The 23,812-nt window shown below is 47.0% G+C and overlaps 1 protein-coding gene and 1 pseudogene across 2 annotated transcripts in view; both read right to left on the bottom strand.

Annotated features, from left to right (window-relative positions):
- LOC147420700 (carboxypeptidase) overlaps window positions 1-23,812 on the bottom strand; it is a 108,880-nt gene that overhangs the window by 30,976 nt on the left and 54,092 nt on the right. The window lies entirely within an intron of this gene.
- Window positions 19,667-20,408, bottom strand: LOC147420702 (ras-related protein RABA1f pseudogene; annotated as a pseudogene).

Genomic DNA, 23,812 nt, shown 5'->3' on the forward strand with positions numbered 1-23,812 from the left:
TATTTCAGCCATCTGGGGCAGTGACAATGATTCACCGCCTTTCCCTACTCCTCTCCACCACTCTCGACCATGCCGGGAGCGTACGAGCACGCTGAAAATCGCTGGACAGCAGTGTTTTCATCACCTCGCAGTTGTGTTTTTGGGTGGACAACAGCCACATGGCTTGTGTTTTTCACAAAGGATAAAGTTACCTCCTACCAGAACACCATCCGGTGGTGGTCCGTGCGGTCTCTCTGTGACTGTTGCAGTACACGCTATCTTTGACATCGGCTTGATCATCTATGGGCGTACGATCCTTGGGAGATCCATTCATTCTAGCCATCATTTGCCGGTTGCGCACTCTAGAGGGGGTGGTGACTTGTAGTTTGCTATGGACACACCTATACACTCATCAGAGTAGTTCACACGAGATATGGCAATGCTCATGGCATATAGGATTCCGACATTCCCAGAGAGGACATCACCATCTTGGGTGGACAGACACTTACCACTTTGACCTCGACACGTCAAATCACTTGCTTACACAGGAGCATCTTCATGGACTTAGGGAGAGAATCTTGGATCTCTTCTTGGACAGGTTCATTGCTTGGATCTACAGATTGGAGTGGGACTTCAGTGCTTTGGACTCTCTTGGAGAGTTTACCCGCAAGATGTGGGAGATCAGGCATCATTACGCGACTAGATCCGGAGTCACCCGGAGCTTCGCTTGGATGGTAGTGCAGTTTCTTTTCTACACTCTTGATCATTTGGATTGCTACCTTCACCCTCGGTAACCTTATAGCAGACTCATCCCTCGACCTTGGCAGTAGGCCGCTCCCAGCTCATTCACATTAAGAGCCACACCGAGTTGTGGTTCGGTGGCGTTGTTGGCGCGGATTTTGTTTTGGTTGACACCGGAGGATTGGAGGCAGGAGATACAGGCAAGATGGCGCAGACATCTTGGTCTAGCCACTTCACTTCACTTCACAGTGCAGACTTCTCAGTCTGGCTTCCCTTCTTCATACAGGATGATTACGGTGCAGACAGTTTGGTCTGACCACACCTTTTCTCAGAGGCCCTCCATAGTGCAAACTGTTGAGTCAAGCTTTTCCCTCATCTTGGATTACCCTACTTCTTGGTGGTGGTCCGTGCGGTCTCTCGGTGACTGCTCCAACTTACGGTAGCTTCTACAGTGCAGACTGTTTAGTTTGGCTTTCCTTGTTTCGGAGGAGCTTATGTCACCAGCGTGTGACTACTATCTATCTTTTTTGTTGATTTCTTTCTTATTATTTATTTACTTTCACTTTTTGGAAACACCCCTCAGGAAATCTAACTGCCCTACATTGCATTGCTAGTGTGGAACTGTCCAGAGGGAGTCCAGGCCTGAGGGCAAGAGAGCACTAAGGTTGGACAAAGACTATGGTTAGCCAAAGTGGGTTCATTGACTAGCCAAAGTGGAATCCTTTGCTACAGAGGCTACATTTCAGTTTTGGGTGTGGCTGTAGTGTACAAAGGGGGTCAGATGACGTAGAAAGATACAATGGCAGTATCTCCTAAAATTTAGGGAACTGCTATTTTGGGACCTGAAAATGTGTTTGCGTCATTACCTCCGGAATGACAAGGAGAACATTTTCTTACTCTGCCGTGAAGTCATCTGGGCAACCGGTTGGGAGATTTTTAGGCGGCAACCCCGAAACGGGAAAATGCTTGTAAATGCGCCCAGTGGCACATTCTAGTGCACTTTCCTCATGTAAGAGAAGGTGGCGCTGAATTTTAAGCTGGGAGAGGCTCATTTTCAGATTTTGTCACAGGTTAAGAGCTATGGAGTGCTTGCTTTTCCTCCTATGTACAGTGCGGTGCCAGGAGTGATGCCCTGCACGCTACGCATTGCCTTCTCCCTCCCCTATGGCAGTATGTTATGCCCCTCTAGTGGGCTTTTCAATTGACCAATGTACAGTTGTGTGGGTTCATGCACGATTGCCGAGGCAAGAGTCTCTTGCACAGGTACTGGATTAGCTAGCGGCTAATCCCCCGCAGGTAAAGGTGAATTCGGAGAGGTTTCACGCCAGAAATCTCGTCCGATTTAAAGGGCGAGTAGCCCTACAGGTGCGGGAGCTCGAGGACTTGCTACGGATGCGATCGGCACGCGAAACGGAGCCCGAAACAGTAAATTACAGCCTGCTGTGTATTTTTGCAGGTTTAGGGTTTTGGCCCTAAACGGTCCCTAATACCCCCAAGAGGTTCGGGGACGCGAGGGGACCGCTGTACAGGTGATCTGGCGCATTTTCGAGGCTGAAAACAGAGAATTCAGCGTGCTGCAGATTCTTGCCAGGTTTTGCAAAGTGCCCGTATGCGTCGGGAAAGTCATTCAATGCGTGGGAATACTGACTGTGAAGGGTCCTAGTACATTTATGCTGCCGAAATCGGGCCGGAACAGTTGAAATTCAGCCAAGTTTGTGCGGGGCAGCTTGTAGGGAACCACAGCGTTTATTCCCTCTTTTAAACAATAAAGAAATACCGAAAGGGGCCCCTAAGTTAGGGGCCAATCTGGTGTCGGTCTACTTATACAGGTGCAATCTAGCAACCTGTATCCCTCTCCCCTTTGTTGTGTCTTGAAAGTACAGGTAAAGTGGGCGACAAATTAAATGGGTGAAAGCAAATAAGGTTTAAGTCTAAAGTCTACCGCCCTTTTAAAAGTACAGGCCGGTTTCAGCTTATGGCCCAGATTACTACATCTGGCCTTCCTAGAGTTTTACACAGCTTAGCTACCTGGCCACCTTGGGTTGCAGGTTCATGCATTGACAAGCTTCCCGTCATTCTCAAGACACTTCCTGGGCTTCTCCATTTTCTCCAGATGGTTTGACTACAGACACCATAGATCCTATTGGGCACACTTGCAGGTCTATTGGCACTTCTTTTACGACAAGGAGTTGTTTTCACACTCCGTTCGGGATGTTCACGCAATATCTTCACCCTGTATCAACGGAGCAGAGCAGTTTGCTACACTGCTCGTGACGGCACTTTACCATGGAGATTTCTTGGCGGTTGGGACACCCCAGATTGCTGCTACGCTCATGGAGTCTTGTCCTTCAGTGGACATTGCAGCAGACATCTTCATCATTTGCCTCACATCTTCGTCTTCACGCGGTTTGTTCAGCATCAGGTGCTAAGAGGGGGTGTTAGACTTACACCACTCTGCTGCTTCACAGGTCTAGGGCATACTTGTACGGCTAGTATGTCTCCGGGCTGGCCACCCACAGTCTAGGTTCTACCAGGTCTGGCCGCCCAAGTTTGGGGCCGGCCGCCCACTTTTGTCCAGGCGCCCACATATATTTCCATATATCATTTTTTTGTTTGGTCGTGGGGATTTTTATCAGGCCTTGCCCTACCTCCCCTTGGGCACCTATTTATGGGGGCAGGGGGGTACCCACTTCCACATCTCATATCTCATCTCACAAAGATCACACATCTGATGTATTGACAGGGTCTTCTGCTCTCATAGTCATGGGGGGACTGATCGCCCCCTCTTTTCCATCTCTAACGTTTCTCTCTCTCTCTCTCTCTCTCTCTCTCTCTCTCTCTCTCTCTCTCTCTCTCTCTCTCTCGCGCGCACGTGTGAACTCACAAATGTTGCATCCCTCATCCCTGCCCTCGTTTGGCTGGCTGCTTGCGCCACTGCTCTTGCATGCTGTTTTGTTGCCCCATTGCGCAAGTTGCTGCCTGTCCAGTAGCTTTTGCCGACGGCCTTTTTGAAGAAACCTTAATCGCAAGATAATTCTTTGATTAAAGTGGTAAATATTTGCCGTCGCTTATTCGCTTGCTGGTATACGTTGCCCCCTTGTAGTATCGCTTGGTGTTTGACTTTTCCTTGCAAGCTTTTTGATTGGATATCTGTGTACAGCAGCTTTCACTGCCTGCAGTCTTTTTGTTTTATTTTAGGAGTCAGGTTTGGGCACTCTCGGCCGTTCCCCTGGTACATTAAAAAAATGCACAAGAAGAACGACCGAGACTGAATGCACCCAAGCTCCTAGGGCAGACGCCTTTGTCACTAGTTTCCCGTGGACTACGTGAGGCTTTGCTTCTCCAAAAGGCCAGGATTATCTACACTCTTAAGGCAGTGCCCTTGAGAGACCCATCTTGCTGACTAGTAACGGGCGTGACAGTAACCAAGTACCTCTGGTCAGAGGCCCAGATACTGAGGGACTTGCTTCGGCCTTCGCTTTGGAGTTTCCTCCGCCAAGTAGCTCATCGCTCACCGCGCTAAACTGCCCTTGTAACCCGACAGTTTTCCCATAGGAAATGCCATACCCACTTGAAAGATCGTCGGCTCACAGAAGGCGTCCGCTGAGGTTGGTGATGTCTCCCTTCCATCTCTCAACCCCTTTTTGGCGAGGCTAACTCCCCCCGCGGGGGCAAGGCACTTGAGTTCTGATCGCTCATTTGGCTTCGCTTGGGGAGAATAACGTCACTTCCCTCGAGAGGGATCGGAGTATAATAGTATGCATAGGAAGGAAGGCATTATCCTTCCATCCGCCTCTACAGAGCACTCAAGTACCGGGGCACGGCCTCATCGAGGAACTTTGCCACAGAGACATGCCCTGCGGTTCCATTCTTCGAGTGCGGATCACGGCGTACCCAGCAGAGCAGCCGCTTCCCGCGAGCCTCCCCACCAAGGAGGGTAACAGTCATCTCTTCGGAGTCCAACGGCGGGTCGATATCGTTGAAGGTGGAGTTGAACCGGTTTAGCCATTGCCCCCAAGGTCCATCAAGCGCCGAGCAACACACCAGCAAATGCGAAAGCGAACGACCCTCTAACTCGGAGCACGGTGCACAACCACTGTGTTCGCGCCTCCAACTATCCGCCAATTTGAATCTACCTACTCTCGCAAGAGCCAGCATTCTCTCCTCCTTCCTATTCACTACAGTGCTCCTATTGAGCTGCAGCAGGTACCCACGCGTTTGTTCTTAGCCGGCCGTCTCATAGGGCTCCAACGCCAAGCACGAATGCCTCTTGTCCCATGCGTGGTAGCAGACTGAGCTAAAGTCAGCCGTAGGGATATATTTATTCATCCAATTCTAGGTCCTGGTTGTCCAAGTCCACCTCTTGAACGGCTGGTTCTTAGGCTTCTTGTTTACCAAGGAGCCTATCCAGGTGGATGAGGTCGAGCGGTACTTGTCAAAAGCCCTTGCTTGTTGTCCCCCACAGAATGAAGGTACGGGTGGGATGTTAAGCTCGTGATGAAGAGTTGCCGTCCCTACAGAGGTCGACCTTGCTCCCTTACCAAGTAATATCCGCATCCCGGTGACGACAAGGCGCTGCAGAGAGTGGAGAGCACGCTGATCGTGGGCCCCCATAATCTCCATGCCATAACAAATCACTGGGTTCACACGCGCCTTAAAAACAGTAAGTCGAGATCAGATTGGGATGGCTCGGTTTGCCAACAGATGTTGGCATGCGAATAGGCTCTTCCTACCTTTCTATTCGCTCGCTCCTTGACGATATGTTCAATGGAGAAGGTCAAGTCTACGTCGACGGTCGATGACAAGGTAGTTGTACATCTTACCTACTGCAACCATCTCGCCTCCCAGAAGAAAGATCCTCATAGAGAGATCCTCCACCGTGGAACACCGTGACCATGCATTTATCGATTCCAAAGGTCATCCCCCAGGTCTTGGCCCATTCACTTACCTTATCCAGGCTCGTTTGTAGGCGTTCACGGGAGTCAGCAAGCAAAACCAGATCATTGGTCCTTCCATTTTCTCACAAGTTTACTCCCAGCCATGAGAGATGGTGCTTCTCTGAGAGCAAAGAGAGAGAGAGAGAGAGAGAGAGAGAGAGAGAGAGAGAGAGAGCCATCTGACTGTTGCATCCCTCACCCCTGCCCTTGTTTGGCTGGCTGCTTGTGCCACTGCTCTTGCGTGCTGTTTTGCTGCCCCATCGTGCAAGCTGCTGCATGTCCAATAGCTTCTGTCAACGGCTCCTTTTAGGAAACCTTAATCGCATGATGATGCCTACGCGTGGCTCTTGCCCGACGGTACGCGGCCCTTGCTCGACCATGTTTCATGGCTAATATTTGGAAGGATAAGCACCTCCCCTTGTGGGCCCCCTCCTATGTTGTATATTGATTATTAAAAAAAGGTTAATTCTTCGATTAAAGTGATACAAAATTTGGCGTTGCTTGCTGTTTGATTTTTCTCTACGGGCTTTGTGATTCGACATCTGTGTACAGCAGCTTTCGCTGCTTCCAGTCTCTTCATTTTCTCGCAGGTTTACTCCCAGCCATTGCCTCCAAATTTGCTCGCAGGTTTCCTTTGCTGCTCCTGCTGTGAACTTTTGGCTGCCTGTTAGAATGCAATTCTGGCCTGTTTTGCTGTTTTGCCTCTTTTTGATTGCTATTCAGCATTCATAGCAGTAGCCCTCGTCGCTTATGCTTCAGTCCGTTGGAGCAACTCTCGATCAGTTTTCTTTTCTCAAAGAGAGAGAGAGAGAGAGAGAGAGAGAGAGAGAGAGAGAGGACTTCTACCCTTGGTCAGTTCTTGATCCATGGCGGCCAACACACCTGCTCCAGGCGTCACGACGATTGCCCACGCACTCCACTTGGACGTATGACCTGACTACGGAGGACGTAGCCAATATCAAGGCGGCCACCAGACATTACCTGGGTCGTGGTTGGGCACATGGTAGGCCTATCCCCTTCATGCGGCACAATTCGGGAGTGCTGCCCTCGGTGGATGTGAAGGTAGCATCTTGGAGCTCATCATGCTAGGCTGTGGCACCTTTCAAGTGCAGCTTTCAGACGTCCATTGTGCCGAATCTTTCTACAATCGCTCTCCTATTGTTGTAGGGACCCGGCTGCTAGTTTTAGAGCGCTGGACACCAGACTTTAATGTTGAGGAGTTTAATCGTCAACAGCGGATCCCTCGTTTTTCGGTCACTCTCTCCTTTCCATCGCTACCGATTCATCTTTCAGGTTGTTTTACTAGTCTAGCCGCTAGGTGGGGCCTGGTTATACAAGGTTCACTAAATACAAAGATTGGCACACCACGGATACAAGTCTATGCACCGGGAGACACCCATTTCCAGGATACAGTACGACTTCACGATCCAACCACAAAGCAAGTCTGTCTTCAGAGGTTGGTGGTTATTGGTCGCCCGGATCAGTGTCTCAGATGCCATCAGTTTGGGCACATGGTGAGAGATTGCCCTTCCGACCCTCCTCATCGCTCTGAGCCACAGTTGGCTTCGCCATACCTTTCGGTGGGCATCGCCTCCTGTCTCCGTGACAATCTCAGACGTCTCAGCTACTCAGCCGGTTCAACCACCACCAGACATATCCTCTACTTCGCGGGATCTACCTAGAACTCCCTCACATTTGGCTATGGAGATAACACTTCTCACCTCTTCCATCTTCACCAGCCCCCCTTCTTCCCTTCCACTCCCACCCATTGACAATGCAACACCATCACCACCTGCCACACACCCCAACCCACTCACCCCCATCCATGACACTTTATCCTCTCCACCTCTATTGTGCGCCCTCCACCCCCTCATGTTCCTAGATTCTCCATAGCTTCTCCTCCTCCAGCTTGGCAGTTTTCTAGAGCTGAGTACAGCATTGACAACACTCGTCCGCTGAGCTGTACATTTCAGGGCGTGCACACAAGCCACGCTCTCTACTAGGTAGTAGGCAAGGTCCCATGCTCTCCTTCTCCCTACCTTTTGCTGCCACGAAGACATGGACAGAGGTTTCAGTTATGGATTTTGTTCTTCGCCACACCTTGCAGGCTATCCAGACCTGGACAGGCTGCATTCCATCATACATTGCTACTAGCAGAGCATAGGAACCATACAGTGGCTACATACAGAGGATTGCTACTCTTCACCATTGGTTCTGTCTGTGGACCATACTATCCCGATCCCTCGTGTCACAAACTGCTGCGTGTCAAAGCCCTGAAGAATGGAGCCAACTTACAGATGTCGACCGAAAGGGGCCTAAACCCTAAGAAGAGCAAGTAACAGAAGAAGTCCTACCAACTTATGGGGACCCCGTCCGATGGGGCCCCAAGTGACATAAAGGATTAAAATAAAGCAGGACCCACACACAGAGAGAATTGCGTAGCAACTGATGACGTGGCAACTGTGCGGAAATTCCGAAAATTGTGTTGACATGATGACGTGGCAGACTGTACGGATTTCCGCGTTTTGCGTTGACTGTTGTACAGAATTCCGTGATTTACGCTGGCAGCTTTTTGGCATTGCTTTCGGACCAGAATCTTTTGAGTTTGAAGGCTTTTCATGTAAACTGCTTTTCATAGGCCTTTAAATATGTGCTAAGGGCTCATTCTCTGGCATGCTTCCTGGAGAAGGTGCAGAGTTTGGAGTACCGGCTTGTACTGTGTTGATGCAATATAAAGAAATACCAAAAGGGGTGCCAAGGTTTGGGGCCAACAGTCTCTGGGGTGGGATTCCGCCACTCCATGTCACATGTCGTCTCTCTCTCTCAGTTCAGTTGTTATTGAAGTGCTAAAAGTCTATTTAGTCTGTTCTTTTCTATTGGCACGTGGTGCCCGTTTTGTGACACCTCACACCCTGCGAGTACAGCCGGAGACGACGGTGGTAGTCTGCACACTGAGATGCTCTTCTGACTACTTTGGTCCTTGGTTTACAGTTGCTCGCTCCTTTGCTCCTAGACAACTCCTCCGACCACTACCACATAACAAGGATGCGCTTCCTTTAGCTCTTGTTCCAAAGCTTCGACCAGGAATCCAGAGATCTTGGCATTGATCTTCAGTCTTGTAGTCGTTGACACAATTGATGTATGCTTTTGAAGTTTCAGATTCATCATTTGTTGACACACGGATTTGCATATTGTCACTGGGAATGTCAATGGCTTGCATCACAGTAGCATCAGTGGTCCCAAATAAAACTTGCTTCATAGAGATTTGTGCACTCATGTAGATCGCGATGTGAATATACTTCTTGTGCAGGAGCACAAGTTATAGTTATTGTAGATGTCGCAAGTTGTTATCAGAGGATTCTCATACATTTTGGAAAACTGCAATTGGACAGCAATATTCTAGCAGCGGTGTATGTAATTCTGTGGGACCCCTGTCAAAGTCGACAATGCGGAAGCGTAGAGACCATGGGGATTGAGCACGAGAGAAATGAAATGAAATGAAATGTTATATTAACGTCTTCAAAACGCCAAAGTGACCTCTGAGACCACAATGTGGTGGATCTGATACAAAGTCAGAGTAACAAGATGACAAAATGACAAAATAAAATACTATGGAATCCTAAACTACTAGGTGTGAGCTACGCAGCTAGCTAGGATAGCTAGATCACAAGAGATCCAGCATCGATCGCTTGCGGATCTCATCAATTCCATGGCCAGTAGTCTGACCTGGCGTCATGCGTGTCGGGCCAAAGTGATCCGAATCCTCTGATGCAGCCTCCGTCGATGCTGTGTAGTCCTCCGCAGTCGTGGGCGTCTGGATCTCCCCAGCTCGATCGCTTGGTCGATCAGTGTGCTTCTGGTGTGAGGTGACGAGCTCTTCTGTGGTAGTAGCTCTTCCGGGTGTCTAGTGGCAGCTCTAAAGAAGTCTGTGATCTATCTCTGAGACTGGCTAGCCTCTCCTCTCATCAAGCTCTCTCTGTGTCTGTGCAGCTCGAACAAAAACAGACCCAGGCATCTATGATCCTCGTACCGCATGACTTTGGAGAGTGGTCCAAAGCCCTCTCTGAACAAGCAATGGAAGCGGCCTCGTATCTCGTAGTAGACGGGGTAGTGGCATGTGTAGTGCAACTCTGTTTCAGGCTCGATGTCACACAGGGGCATATCCTAGCCTCTGCTGGTACTCCGTTGTATCTCCCAATCTCGATCTGCAGCTGGTGTGAAGATGTGCGTATCTGGCCAATAGCACATTGTATCCCACGAGACAAGTGGGTGTCCATGTATCTGGGACTCGTCACAAAACCATCCTCCGTAAGCTGGAGAAGATGCTCTCTGTAGAAAGCCATCTTCGTGCCCAGCTCCTGTGCTGGCTGTATCCATGTCCTCCTGGTGTCTAGCTGAGTCAGGTCCTGGCGGATGAGCCTGGTGATCTCGGACTGTGTAAGAGTTAGAGAGGGTGCATCCAGTGAGTATTGGAAGGGAGGCAATCTTCTATGCTGAACCCATGCACCTGAAACCATGATGTCATCTCCCCATACCAGCATGCTGTATCTCCCTGCATGGCTAACTGTCGAGAGGACTCAAGTGAAAGGCAGGCATATCTGTCTCTAGGAAGTTCCCACATGCGGTGTATGAAGGAGACGGATCTGGTGAGCGCCTCAACCACTAGTGGGGGGGCAGCTAGCTCTGCCCAGACAATAGCACGTGGTACTCAAGCCATAGCTCTAATGAGCCGCGAGATATAGAGACCAGAGGCTTTCCATGTCCCCCCATCCATCAGTGCGGCTTGTCCTTCCGTGATGATCCAATGAAGGTCCCCAAATCTCAGCTCCATAAAGCAATGTAGAAGCCACCATAGTGTCAAAGAACCAAAGCTTCGTCCGAGGCTCCTAAAATTGAACCTGTGAACACATCCTATCCAATCTACCCAATGCTACATGGACTCTGGTCAATCTAGTCTCTGTTGCCCTCGTCAATGAAAATGCCGGCCCACTAAAAACCACTCCAAGGTAAGTGTAAGCATCTGTATACTCCATTGTCTCCTGGCCGTATGTGAATGCGGGCGCTGACCTCCTGATCCACTGTGGGGTGGTATTAAATACCATGACCTTGGTTTTACCAAGGTTGATGGACAAACCACTTTCCTGGGCAAACCTATGCAAAGCATCCAAGTGACGTTGCATCCCTCCGGAGAGTCGGAGATCAACACAATATCATCAGCATATAACAATAGTGGAATCCATGTCCCTGCCAGCTGTGCACCTCTATCACCATCCCTCTCAATGTAGTCAGAGACCTCATCCACATACATACCAAATAGACTAGGAGAGAGCGGGCAACCCTGCTTCACCCCAATAGTTGAGTGAACCGGTGTGGATAGACCCTCTGGGTGCGTACATGCCCCACTACTGACCTCTATAATGCCATGACCCCCCAAATGAGCTTTGTGGGTACTCCCATCTGTTGTAATCTACGCATCAATCTAGCTCTGGGTACTGTGTCAAATGCTTTGCGGAAATCCACAAAGCTACAATAGATCCGTTTCCCATGTGACCTGCCCTCCTCAATGATGGCTCTGAGTGTCAAGATATGGTCAAGAGTAGAAAAAACCCTCCTAAACCCTGCCTGCCCGGCTGCACGTATCCCCTCCCTCTCTGCCCATCTACTCAACTGCTGTGCTCAAGAATAGATGCGTACAACCGTGCCAATGTGTGTCCAATCATGATAGTGCGATAATTCCCAGGCCCCATATGGTCTCCTAACTTGAAGATAGGTACAATAGTAGATAGGCTCCAAGTATCAAGCAAGCCCTCACACATGGCACGGTTAAACATAATTGCTAGAAGCTCTGCTAGTAGATCTCTAGCATGCGTGAAATGCTCAGCCACTAAGCCATCATGATCATATGCTCTCCCAGTCCTCATCCTCTCAATGGCCTTCCTCACCATCTCAACGGTGAAAAAAGCACATGTGTGTGGGCATGGATCGGGGGGGTCGGGAAGGGGGGGCTGCTCAGCAATTGTGTACAAAGATGATGCGTACTGGCCCCAGGCCTCTATAGAAGTGATGGCAGGGGGAGGGGGGGGGGGGGGGGGGGGGGGGGAGTGCTCATGAAAGAGCCGCCATGCCTCACGTGAGTCCTAACTCAAGAATAGCTCGTATAGATCCTACTCTAGGCGAGCCAAAAATGCCCTCTTCTTCCACCGCACCAGGCGTCGGAAGTCAATCTTTGACTGTCTGTGAGTGATGTCCCCCAAAAGCACCTCCCTTTGAAGTCTAGCTCTAGTGTCCCGGCATTCCTCATCATACCAAATGTTCTGGGGCATGCTCCCCGAACGGCGTCTCTGCTCAGGCGGAGTATGTGGGTATGCCTCTACTACTGCATCATGTAGTGTCTGTGTCAGTATAGAAGTAAGCTCCTCCAGAGGTCGCCCTGGCTCCTCTGTGCACAAGCGTCTGTAGATCCAATCTATATATACAGAGTCCGTCTCCCGCGTGAAGGTGTAGCGAGTAGGGGTTGCTGCCCGTGGCCTGTGTGCTACAGTAAATTGAAAAGAGATGGTCAACGACACAAGAGCATCCACTGCCACACCAACAGGTTTGGGTCCACCAACCGTGAGATCCTGGATACTAGAGATGAGGCTCGGTTGTGCCATGACATAATCCATTGTGCTGGCTCCATGTCTGTGTGGAAAGCATGTAAAACCCCCCGCAGCGGGAAATCTCTGTAGGCCATTCAAGATGGCCAATCCATGTGCAGTCCCCATGTCTATCAAGTGTCGTCCATACTCAGTGTTTTCCCCATGCTGTGATAGTCTGGATAGGCCCGACTCTGCAACATCTAGCTCTCTCAGCATCTCCTGTGAAGTATTATAAAATATTGTCTGATGATGGGCAGTCCTAGCATTGAAATCCCCTAGAATGATGATGTCACCATCTCTAGAGAACTCCCATATCTCATCATCCAAAATAGAAAAGGGGGATTGTCCTCTGAGTGGTGCATAAACTGACGTACTCGGGGGAAAGTAGCAAACAGCAATGTAAAGATATATGCCTATCTCACCCACATGTACCTAGCTTGCTCATCCTTGCGGGCTATATGTATCAATGGCTGCAACTCCTCCCTGAATAACACTACCACTCTGTGCTCTGATCGTGTCTCCTGTCTACAGGCTGTCTCCCATCTATATCCACTAATGTGAGGCATAGACTGCCCAGGGGCCTGATGTGTCTCAGAGTAGAAGACGATGTCTCTTCCCGTAAAACTATCCTCAAAAGCACCCACATCAAGGCGCATAGATCCATTACAATTCCAAGTGGAAACTTTGAGTGTGGTCCCATAGGTCTCGCACTGTCATGTGGAGTGCCACTCTACAATCACCACCCGACCATCTCTGTAGAAGGCCGTCTTTCCCTTCTCCCTTGCCGCTTGAATCTCTGGCATTACCTCTCTCATATGCACAAGCTGTGTGAGAGTGAGGTCATCTCCAAAGAATATGCCCGTTTTCTTTAGTGTAGGACGCCTCTTCAAGAAGTCCTTCTTTGCCTCCATGGATGGGAAACGGATGATTAAAGCTCTCTCTTTTGAAGTCTCCCCATTTCCTTGTGTCTTCTTCCCTACCTTTGTATGAGTAGCCTCACTACCCATCATGCGGAGAAGTTCTGCGACTTCCCCTTCCACATCATCTCGGTCTTTTAGACCAGTTACTCTTATATACAAAGCTCTAGTTTTCCTTTGCTGCTCTTCTTTTAGAGTCATGTTGGTAGGAGTGGGGACAGATGTGGTTTCTTTCCCTTTCCCTTTCTTAGCGACTTCTATCCATTTCTCGGCCTCATCCACCTTCTTCTATGTCTTCGTGATCACATCCATCCACAAAGACTTCTTTACCACATTTTGTTTCTCCTCCTCTTTGATCATCCGTACCTGCTCCTTGATGACCTTGATTTCCTCTATCACCAAGGGCTAGAATTCCCCTTCCTCTAGTCCACCGCTTGCTCTATCACTCAGCTCTCGCTTGAGGGCTGAGACCTCGTCTTTGAGTGCTTGTGAATCCGCCTCAAGTGCTTGTAGCTCTGCCTACAAGTCTTCTTTCTCCTTCTTCCATTCTGTGCCCTCGTTGAGGAACATTTGAAGAAGGTTGGACTTCTCTTTCCACCATCCTTCCGTATCTGCTTTCCATTCTTTCATCTCCCTTTCCATTTGTGTTATCCGCTTGTTTGTACGCATGAAGGTTGCCTTTGTATGGGGCTTGCAAGCTGGTGAAGCGCTTATGACCTCCATTTGTATTCGAGTTATGTATATAGAGTTGTCCTCTTCTGGAAGATTTGTATTGGCTTCACAAAGCCTGTGGCTTCTACTTCATGTTTGATGATTGACTGATACCAAGGTTTTAGTTTGGTTAGCCTAACATGGTTTTAGACAATGCTTAAAGCAGAAATTTCCTTGTGTACTTAAAGAGATAGATAATGAAGGCACGCTAAGAACCGATAGAGATGAGAACATAAATTTCCTCACGTAGTTAAAGTGATAGATAATGAAAGCACACTAAGAACCAATAAACAAGATTAAAACGAACAGTGGCTTGCAAACGTCCTAATTACATCGTCATGATAGTAAGAAGAAGACGTGTCGAGAATTAAGAGTCAGATAGCTACATTGCCGATAAATCATGGTCTAAGATCCGAATGAATGTTGAATGCCATGTGATGTCCTGTGATGTCATGTGATGTGACTGTCGATTGGTACATGTGCTAGATGTGTGTTCCTAGTGTGTAGGTACTAACAGTTAGTGTCTGCTAAGACAGTGTATGGCTTCTGTCTGCTTTGCAAGCGTAATCGAGGGCGATTACAATGCTTTCAAGAGGGGGGTATGTCACAAATGTGATGACGTAGCTGCCCCGGTGTATACACATACACCTTGCACAAAGTTGAAAATGCTGACGTTGTTGGCTACATGGCAGTTTCCGCAAACGGCGCAGATGACACGTGGTAGCCTGTATGGCGCGTGAATCCTGACGCGTTTGGCGGGTAGACGAGCGACAGCCTCTGAGCGTAGCTTTTTGCGTAGCTTTTCTACGCAGCGCAGCCTTTGCTTTATTTTTCTCTATGCAAGCTGGAGAGAGAGAGAGAGAGAGCTTTAATGTTTTTAAAAAGATGCTTTAAAAAGTTGAGAGCCTATTTTAGAGGCAGTTTTTATGCGCAGCTTTTAAAAGAAGCTTTTGGGGCTCTGCTTTTGGTATCCCTTGTAACTTTAAATATGTGAGCAGGTTGAGTTATGAGAGGCTTGCCCGCACTCTTGTACTTAGAACTCTGATTAATACAAAAAGAAATACCAAAAGGGGCGCAAGTCTTTGGGGCCAATATCTCTAGGCACGGAACTCCGCCGGGCCAAGTGTTGAATAAAATTGTGAACTGTGAACTGTTTTGAAGTGGTTATTTGGTGCTGTCGCAGTAGATTCTTGACTTGGAGTGTGTCACAAAGTGATGACATGGCTGCCAGAAACCCTAATTCTGTTGAAACCCTAACCCTGAAATGTTGACTGGTTGGCTGCAGCGTAAAACGCGGAAAGGTTGCCACGTGGAGGGCTGTACGGACCTCCGTGATTTACGGCAGCAGCTGGACTTGCTTTTTCCACGCAAGTTGGGAGAAAGAGAGAGAGAAGGTTTTTCTGCTTTATTTTTAATAGCTAAATATGGAGAACTTTTTGGCACTTTCTTTATTTTTATAAGCAACAGAGAGAAAGAGCCTTTGCTTTATGGAAAAGCTTTTGATTTTCAGCTTTTGGGGCTCTGCTTTTGGCATCCCTTGTTACTTTAAATATGTGAGCAGGCCTCTCACAACTCGGAGCATCTAGACGCAGAGTCTGAGCGTGAGCGCCTGCCCGCACTCTTGTACTTTGAACTCAGATTAATACGAAAAGAAATACCGAAAGGGGCGCCAGTCTTTGGAGCCAATATCTCTAGGCACGGAACTCCGTCGGGCCAGTGTCAAATAAATTGTGAACTCTGAAGTGTTTTGAAGTGGTTATTTGGTGCTGTCGCGGTAGATGTTTGACTTGGAGTGTCCAAGTCTGTTACAGTGGTATCAGAGCACGGCCAATTTCTCTTCTACGGAAAATCTGATCCCAATTTTTTTCCTGCGACACTTATGGCTTCAGGCAAAGATCAATCGACTCCCTCTGCATCCGGAGATGCGGGAAGGGATCACAACGAAGAGTCCGGCAAGGAGTATGGCCCGCCTCGGTCTATTCAGGTGGAGCGTCGAGAGACGGAGCATCGTCAATTGATCGGCGATGCAACAAAGATGATGCTCAATTTTGCGAAGGACCCAAATTTTGCAAAATATATGAGCGAGACTTCTTTCTTGGAGGTGCATGAGGAGTGGCAAAAAACCACAACACCACCCCCAAAACCCGTTCTCAAGAAACCTTCTGCTCACAAGAAGTATTCAGAGAAGGAATTAGAAGAGGTGGTTGATGCACGGATTGCTTAGCTTTTTGACGCGCAAAACAAAGCTAAAAAGCACGGAAAAAAGCAGAAGAAAGGCACTGACTTCCCGGGTTATTTGGGTCGTCAGTTGACATTTCAAAAGGCAAAGAAACAGAAGAAGCATGTTCGATTTAAAGGAGTACCCAATTCTTCTTCTTCTTCTTCTTTTGACAGTTCTTCTAGCTCACCTGATTCAAGCGAAGAAGACCGAAAAGGCAAAAAGCGAAGCAAAAAGCAACGCTTCGGAAAGGGCAAGAAAAAGGCAAAGAAGTCTAAATCTTGCCCCGTGAGTGACAGTTCTACAGAGGACTCGTCTACAGACAGTTCAGACTCTGATGAGAGCAACTTTTATGCAAAGAAGAAGAATTTTTACAAAGCCAACCAGTATGACTTTCTGGAAGACAAAAGCAAGAAAGCCGAGAGTTTAAGGAAGGTGAACAGTCAATTAAAATTGACACGTTTTCTGGTTAAAGAGATGCTTCGAAGGCTTTGTCTTTTGTACAGCAGTTTGACATCGCTTTCGTGTGAGGGCGTTACTTAGAGCACTCTAAGATTCGGAGAGCTGCCTCTTACTTTAAGGGGAATGCTCGAACTTGGTCGTCCACGCTTCTATTAAGCAAGACTGCGCCAGTTAAATAGTTGAAATTCAAGAGGCTTTTTATTTCTTCTTGGTTGACTCGAGAGTATGAATGTGATATACGAACTGCTTGGAACCATCTTTGGATGACCAAGAAAGATACAGTGGACGCTTATTGCGAGAGATTCTGAAGCTCTTTTCTACCCGCCTCTTCATTTAAGAACATCTCGTTCAAGGAGCAGATTGAGCGGTTTACGTTGGGTCTACCTACAGAGATCCGAGATCACTGCTTGGAACAGAAGTTAGCTTCTATTCAGGAGTTGATGCGTGATGCGAAACGGGGTTTTGCCAGCCACTCTGCAGTCTGACCTACCCACTGATGACATCATGACACAAAGAGCTGAACAGACTTCGACAAATGAAAGTAGAAAGAGAAAGAGCAACCCAGAAAAGAAGGATTCACGACCTAAGCTTACTCCTCAGGAGCGGGCTCGCTACATAAAGGAGGGGAAGTGCTTTGAATGCGGGGAAGCTGGACATATCTCCGTTAAGTGCTCTAAAAAGGCACAGAAAGAACAGAACGACAAGGACGACGAAAGGCCTGAGAGTTCGAGAGCAACTGAGGAACGTGGAAGAAAAGGCAAGATGAAAACAGGAATGATTCCAGTATGTGTGGGTACCGATCGCAACACGTTGGACGAGAGTACAGAACTTTGCCGAGCTTGGGGCAAAGTGAAAGACCAAGAGGCCCTGATCTTCTTTGATGGAGGAGCCAAGGCCAACTTCATTTCACGGGAATTGGTGGCGCGGCTCGAGATCACTCACGATCGGATGGGACCACTTGCGGAGGCTGTTCTAGCGGCACCCGGCAGGGACGTAGCCATTACACCTATCATTGGCAAACTTCGATTGCATTGTCAGGGGTATTTTGGGGCATGAGGACTTTTACATAATGCCTTTGGAAGGTTGTGATGTTCTCTTGGGAATTCCCTGGGACCACAAGAACAATACCGTGGTCGACTATGGGCGAGGAAAGAGACATTGACTACAAAGAAGGGCAGAACCATTGTACTTGACATCAAACTTAAGGGCGAGTCTGTCCCTATTGTATCGGCTTCGGCCATTTCTAAATTAATGAATTCCAGTCTGTTTGTTTACTCGATCTTTATGAAAGAGTTGAGTGATGAGGATAGGACAAAGATGTCTAAACTTGATAAAGAACGCCAAGATTTTCTCCACTCTCATGCCGATTGCTTCTTAGAGGGCCTGCCAGGCGAGTTACCACCTGCTCGTCCTGAAGATCACACCATTGATCTGATTCCTCGAAGCAGACCACCGAACCGGCCACCTTACCGTGTGAGCCGAGCACAGAATGAAGAAATTATGAACCAAGTGAAAGACCTCTTGGAAAAGGGTCTTGTCCAGCCTAGTACTTCACCGTATTGCTCTCCAGTGTTGTTGGTTTTGAAGAAAGACGGATCTTGGAGAATGTGCATCGATTATAGAGCTCTCAACAAAATCACCATCAAGAACAGATTCCCGATTCCTAGGATCGATGATATACTCGACAAATTACAGGGATCCTCGTGCTTTAGCAGGATTGATTTGAAGAGTGGATATCATCAGATTCAAATTGCGTCGGGAGACGTCTACAAGACAGCCTTTCGGACTACTTTTGGGTTATTTGAGTTTTTGGTGATGCCTTTTGGCTTAGCCAATGCTCTTGCGACATTTAACCGGATGATGGACATGATGTTTCGAGAGTACAGGCTATTTGTTGGCACTTTCTTTGACGATATCATTGTTTTCTCGAAGGATGAGGCAGAACATTGAGATTATCTGCTTGGGTTATACAAATTGGCGAGCGGGTATTTTTGAGCAATGAAATAATCGAGCAAGTCCCTTTAAACATTCTTTATTACTAAGAGAAAATTGCAGAAGTACGAGAGGGTTTTCCATTGTTGCAAACTAACCCCACAACCAAACTCAAATCCCATGGAACCAAACTTGGAGCCAATTTCAATCATGGAACAAATAAATGCCCCCAGCTTGTCGCAAGTGTCGACGAAATCATTCCACATCGGTGCTTGCGACAAGCCAAGGGCACCTAGCATATGCTGTTCTAGCACTTTCCACCTCTATTATCCACTTGGAATACATTTCCATCCGTAGTCTTCGGGATTCTTCAAAGTGCACTTTTTCAACCTATCAAACATGACTCCCAAGTGCATACGATGTAATGTTCTATAGTGGTTTGTACCATTAGCGTAGGCCTCTAGCATTCACTCTCCTATAGGTAGCCATTTATCAAAGTGTAAAATGGTGTCTCAGAGTAAAAAGTGATCAACCCCAACCAGGGCCTAAGCAGTGTTAGAAAAAAACCAGGGTTCAGTGTATTTTAAGCAGTCTCAAGAGCCTGCGATCTGGATCGCACCTTTGAGCTCTATGTCCAGCGTGAAGCTGAAAGTGCCGACATCTCTCACCAAAATGAAGGCTTGCTATTAAAAACCACAAAACCATCTCTCTCTCTCTCTCTCTCTCTCTCTCTCTCTCTCTCTTTGTAACCAAACCTTAAGTAATCTACCAGGACCAAAATACAAAAGTCTACAAGGCATCTAGCACAAAGAAGTTGCTTGCTATAGAAAACTCTATATCAGCAACATACTAAATTTTCCAACCAACAAAAACAATATCTAGAACATGCTGAAATTACTTCCAAGCATGGCCAGCTCCAAAGGCTAGTTTTGAAGCAAAACTTCCTATTCTTTCATAAAGCCTCTTCAAAACCAGCCCAGAAAGCATCTCCCCACCTCATGACAAACGAAGTCAGAGAAGAATGCAGGTGAATACACACTCTAAAATATCCATCTTCTTCCTGCTGCATCTCAAAAGCAAGAGGATCATCTACAGACATACGGCACCTAGCTTGTTACCTCTTGAAGAAGCTCTATTTCCACTCAAATGTTGCCATAAATTTCCTCCAATGAATCCAAACAAAAAAGCTTGCTGCCTGGTAGAAAAACGACACATGGCAGCTTACAAAGTCCACAATGTGTTCATGAAAACTTTATGGTGGCCTTCACCATTATGCTGAACAACACCCAGCTTTCTTAGGTGTCGTCGACTCATTACTTGTATAACTAATCGTTTGCCCTTGTCTTGGTACAGCAGCAAGGTCTTCGCCTATGTCAAGTGCCTCTTCCACCCTGTAAATCTGCATAAGGACTTGCGTGAATGCATTTTCAACATTTGTTGCTTCCAAGGCAGAGGTCTCTGCAAAAGACTGGCTATCCTCTGTTGAAACTGCCCTCAAGTGTAGCAGATCGGATTTGTTTCCCACAAGCATTATCACAACATTTGAGTCTCTGTGCTCCCTGAGTTCTCGAAAGTCATATGTCTAGCTATGTCATACACGAGCAAGCACCCACTGCACCCCGGTAATATGCATTGGTGATTGCTCGGTATCTTTCTTGGCTGGCAGTATTCCAAATCTGTGCTTTGATGGTCTTGCCATCGACATTGATGGTGCGGGTAGCAAACTCGACATCGATGGTGGACCTGAACTCTAGGGCGAACTCATTGTGAGAGAAGCGCAATAGTAGGTTGGACTTGCCTACACCGGAGTGACCTGTTAGAACCACCTTGAAGAGGTAATCATATATAGTCGTCCATCAGGTCTGTAGGCCATCGCCACACTCAAAGTGGGAGTCTGCTAGGACCTAAGAAGAAGCCATTCTCTCTCTCTCTCTCTCTCTCTCTCTCTCTCTCTCTCTCTCTCTCTCTCTCTCTCTCTCTCTCTCTCTCTCTCTGTGGATGAAGGCGAGCAGATGGTGTAGTGGGGAGGGAGGCGAAGCATCCTGAGAAGGGGGGAAGGAGCACATGCAGGGGCTCTCCCCGCACACGCTTTTCTGGCTTCAAAGTAGATTTTTTCTTCTGAGACTACAACCGCACAGACTGGAGGAGGTGATCTCGGCCGCCAGCTGAAGGGGACCGCACGCTCCAGTAGCTCCTTGGTCTGCTACTGCAACCATTTTGCGCCGGCGCGGACTGGTTGCAGTAGCAAACCAGTGAAAGGGAAAATTACAAAAATACTCCTTTCATTTGCCCTCAAATTTCAAAAGTTCCCAAAGTTCCCCCGATCTCTTGTCCTAAATTCCCAAAATGTCCTTTAAATTTTTCAAAATTCCCAAAATACGCCCGGTTATGAGATTAAATTTCTCCAAAGATAAATTTTTTTTGAATCTTTTCATAAGAACACTGATTGTCTATCAATATAACATGCTAAAACTAGAATTTGAGTTGGTTATGTAGGCTCTGGAGACGAATTACTTCATTATTGTTTGAACATAATTGGCCTTTTTGTGAGGTAATCTGTGACAAACTCCATGCTAAGCACTCAAAAACGGATCTCAATTGTCAAAAAGGAATGAAGATTAGAAAATATTGAAGAATCCAACCAAAATAGATACAAGGGTATTTTGAGAATTTCTAAAATATGAGGGGTACTTTGAGGTACTTTGATAATTTTCCCTTGAAAAAAATAGGATTTGTCAAAATGAGTTGGATTCCAAGCTTTTGTGAATAATTTATTTTTGTTGTCGCTTTTCTCACTCGCACCTACAATTGCTGCGTTTTGCCCATTTACTGCTTCCTGTCCATAGGATCACGACCACACAATCTGGCTCTTGCTAAATATCAGACTCTCAAGGATATGGGATCCTTGAGAGCCTGCCATGTAGCCGCGGGGACAACCTACTTTAGTAGATTAACCAGTCAACAGTTCGTTCCACCAAACATGTTTGAACATAGGCTACAAATGAGCATGAACTCTGTTTAACACAGCTCGAGATCCAAACTAGGGCAGGCTACGAATGAGCACGAACTCTATTCAACATAAGTCAAGATTCGAACCAACACTCTCGATTCATTCCAACATGGTATACCCCATAGCGCTAATGACGTTCATATTTATCCTAAGTGTCACAGACAACAGTATTGTGACAGATTGGAAGGACATTGGATTGTAGCCATAGACGTCGGCATGTAGAAAAAACAGTTCTTTTGTACCTCTGTTCCTGTGATGGTTGCTCTTGTTTCTATTGCTGCAAAAGATATGGCAGGCTTTGGAAGTTGTAAATCACCATTCTCTGAGCTAGGACTAAAAGATTCTTTCAATCTTGCATGGATATCCTAGGATTAGATTATTCTCTAGTTGTGCCATGGCCTTGGGTGTTTTTAACAGTGAATTGTTGAGCACTCACAATATAGAAGTTTTAAGGAATTGTTGCTTCATGACTTTATCTCTGTATCCAACAGGCAAATGCAACTCAGACTTGGGCCTTTCCTCTGTAGAAGAACTTGCATTTGGCTTTGGTCGGCTCTAGTGTACGTTTTTGTCTACTGATCTCACAATAGACTCGTTAGGCAAGAAATTGTCTCAAGGAAAGTGGCTCCAAAAGCAAAATGATCAGATAAAGCACCAATTTGGAGGTCCTGTCTTCAAGCTTTACTTTATTCTTAAATTTGCAATTAGGAGGGCTCGGAGAATTAAGAGGCAGCTTAGAAGCCAATGCTACACAAGCTGCCAACGAACTTAGGTGAAACAAGAAGTTTTGACTTGAACTTTTGGTAATTAGTAAAATGGAGCTTGCCAAAATTTTTACAACTTATTTTTGAGAGGAGGTATGAGACATGGAATTGAATTGTATATGTTTCAAGTATAAAGAGATTGCTTGTGCCTCGGGTATTCAATTTTTATATTGGTTCTAAAATCTCCTTTTTTGTCGATTGAGTGTTAGATTTGTGTAGTGAAAGTAATGTGCATGACATAATTCTTTTCTTTCACCATTGTTGACATTATTTTTTTCTTTTAGCATTTTTGAGAGGAGGTGCGCCACATGGAATTGAATTGTATATGTTTCAAATATGAAGAGATTGCTTGTGCCTCGGGTATTCAATTTTCATATTGGTTCTAAAATCTCATTTTTTGTCGATTGAGTGTTAGATATGTGTAGTGAAAGTAATGTGCATGACATAATTTTTTTCTTTCACCATTGTTGCTATTGTATCAATTTGCTCGAATTTGTCTTCGCTCGATTTTTTGTGCTCGGTGATTAGAAATCCCCATCTGCTTCAAGTCTTTCAGGCATTACAAGATCACAAGTTAGTGAAGAAAAGTGAATTTTTCCTACCATAGATACACTTTTTAGGACACATTGTGTCAGGAGTGCAGATGGATCCGGCCAAGATAGAGACTATCCGTGATTGGCCCGATTTTAAGAATGTCCATGAAGCTAGAACCTTCTGTGTTCGTACTATAGGCGGTTCATTCGAAAGTTTGCAGAGGTTGCTTCCCCTTTGCATATCTTGACACAGATAGGAGTCCCTTTCTCGTGGGGACCCACAGAGGTGACTGCCTTTCAGATTTTGAAAGAGAAATTGACTACGGGACCAGTTTTGACTTTGCCGGACTTGCAGAAATCGTTTCACGTATATTGTGATACTTGTGGTCGTAGTGTGGATGCGGTCTTAATGCAAGAAGGCCAATGTCATTGCCTACGAGAGCCGATTGTTCTCAAGGCCAGAATTGACAACACAGATTTGTGAGAAAGAGCTTTTGGCGGCTTCCATGCTCTTATTCAGTGGCGACATTACCTACTCGGAGCTGATTTTACGGTTTTCATAGATGATGCGAGTCTAACCGAATGTCACTGTCCGCCTTTTACGTGTCGCCGATGCATTGCTACCACCTTGAAAGAGGTAGAGAGATACTTTTTTTTGGCCGAGACTCAAGAAGGATGTGGACGAGTTTGTGCGCAGTTGGTTGGTATGCCCAAAGGTCAAGTTTGACAGGCGTAAAGCACAGGGATTGTTACAGCCTTTTCACCATACGCACCCGCCTTGGGAGATTATTGCAATGGATTTCATCTCCCGAGAACACATTGTGGGCACGATTGTTTATTGCCCAGGTCTTCAGATTACATGGCATGCCTGAGACGATTGTCTCCGACAGGACCCCAGGTTCACGAGTTTGTTTTGGACGGTTATTTGGGAGAACATAGGCACGCGGTTGCAGTTCTCGTTCCATCCGCA

The sequence above is a fragment of the Adiantum capillus-veneris genome, chromosome 28 (genome assembly GCF_014529385.1).
Source record: "Adiantum capillus-veneris isolate H3 chromosome 28, ASM1452938v2, whole genome shotgun sequence".
Lineage (NCBI taxonomy): Eukaryota > Viridiplantae > Streptophyta > Polypodiopsida > Polypodiales > Pteridaceae > Adiantum > Adiantum capillus-veneris.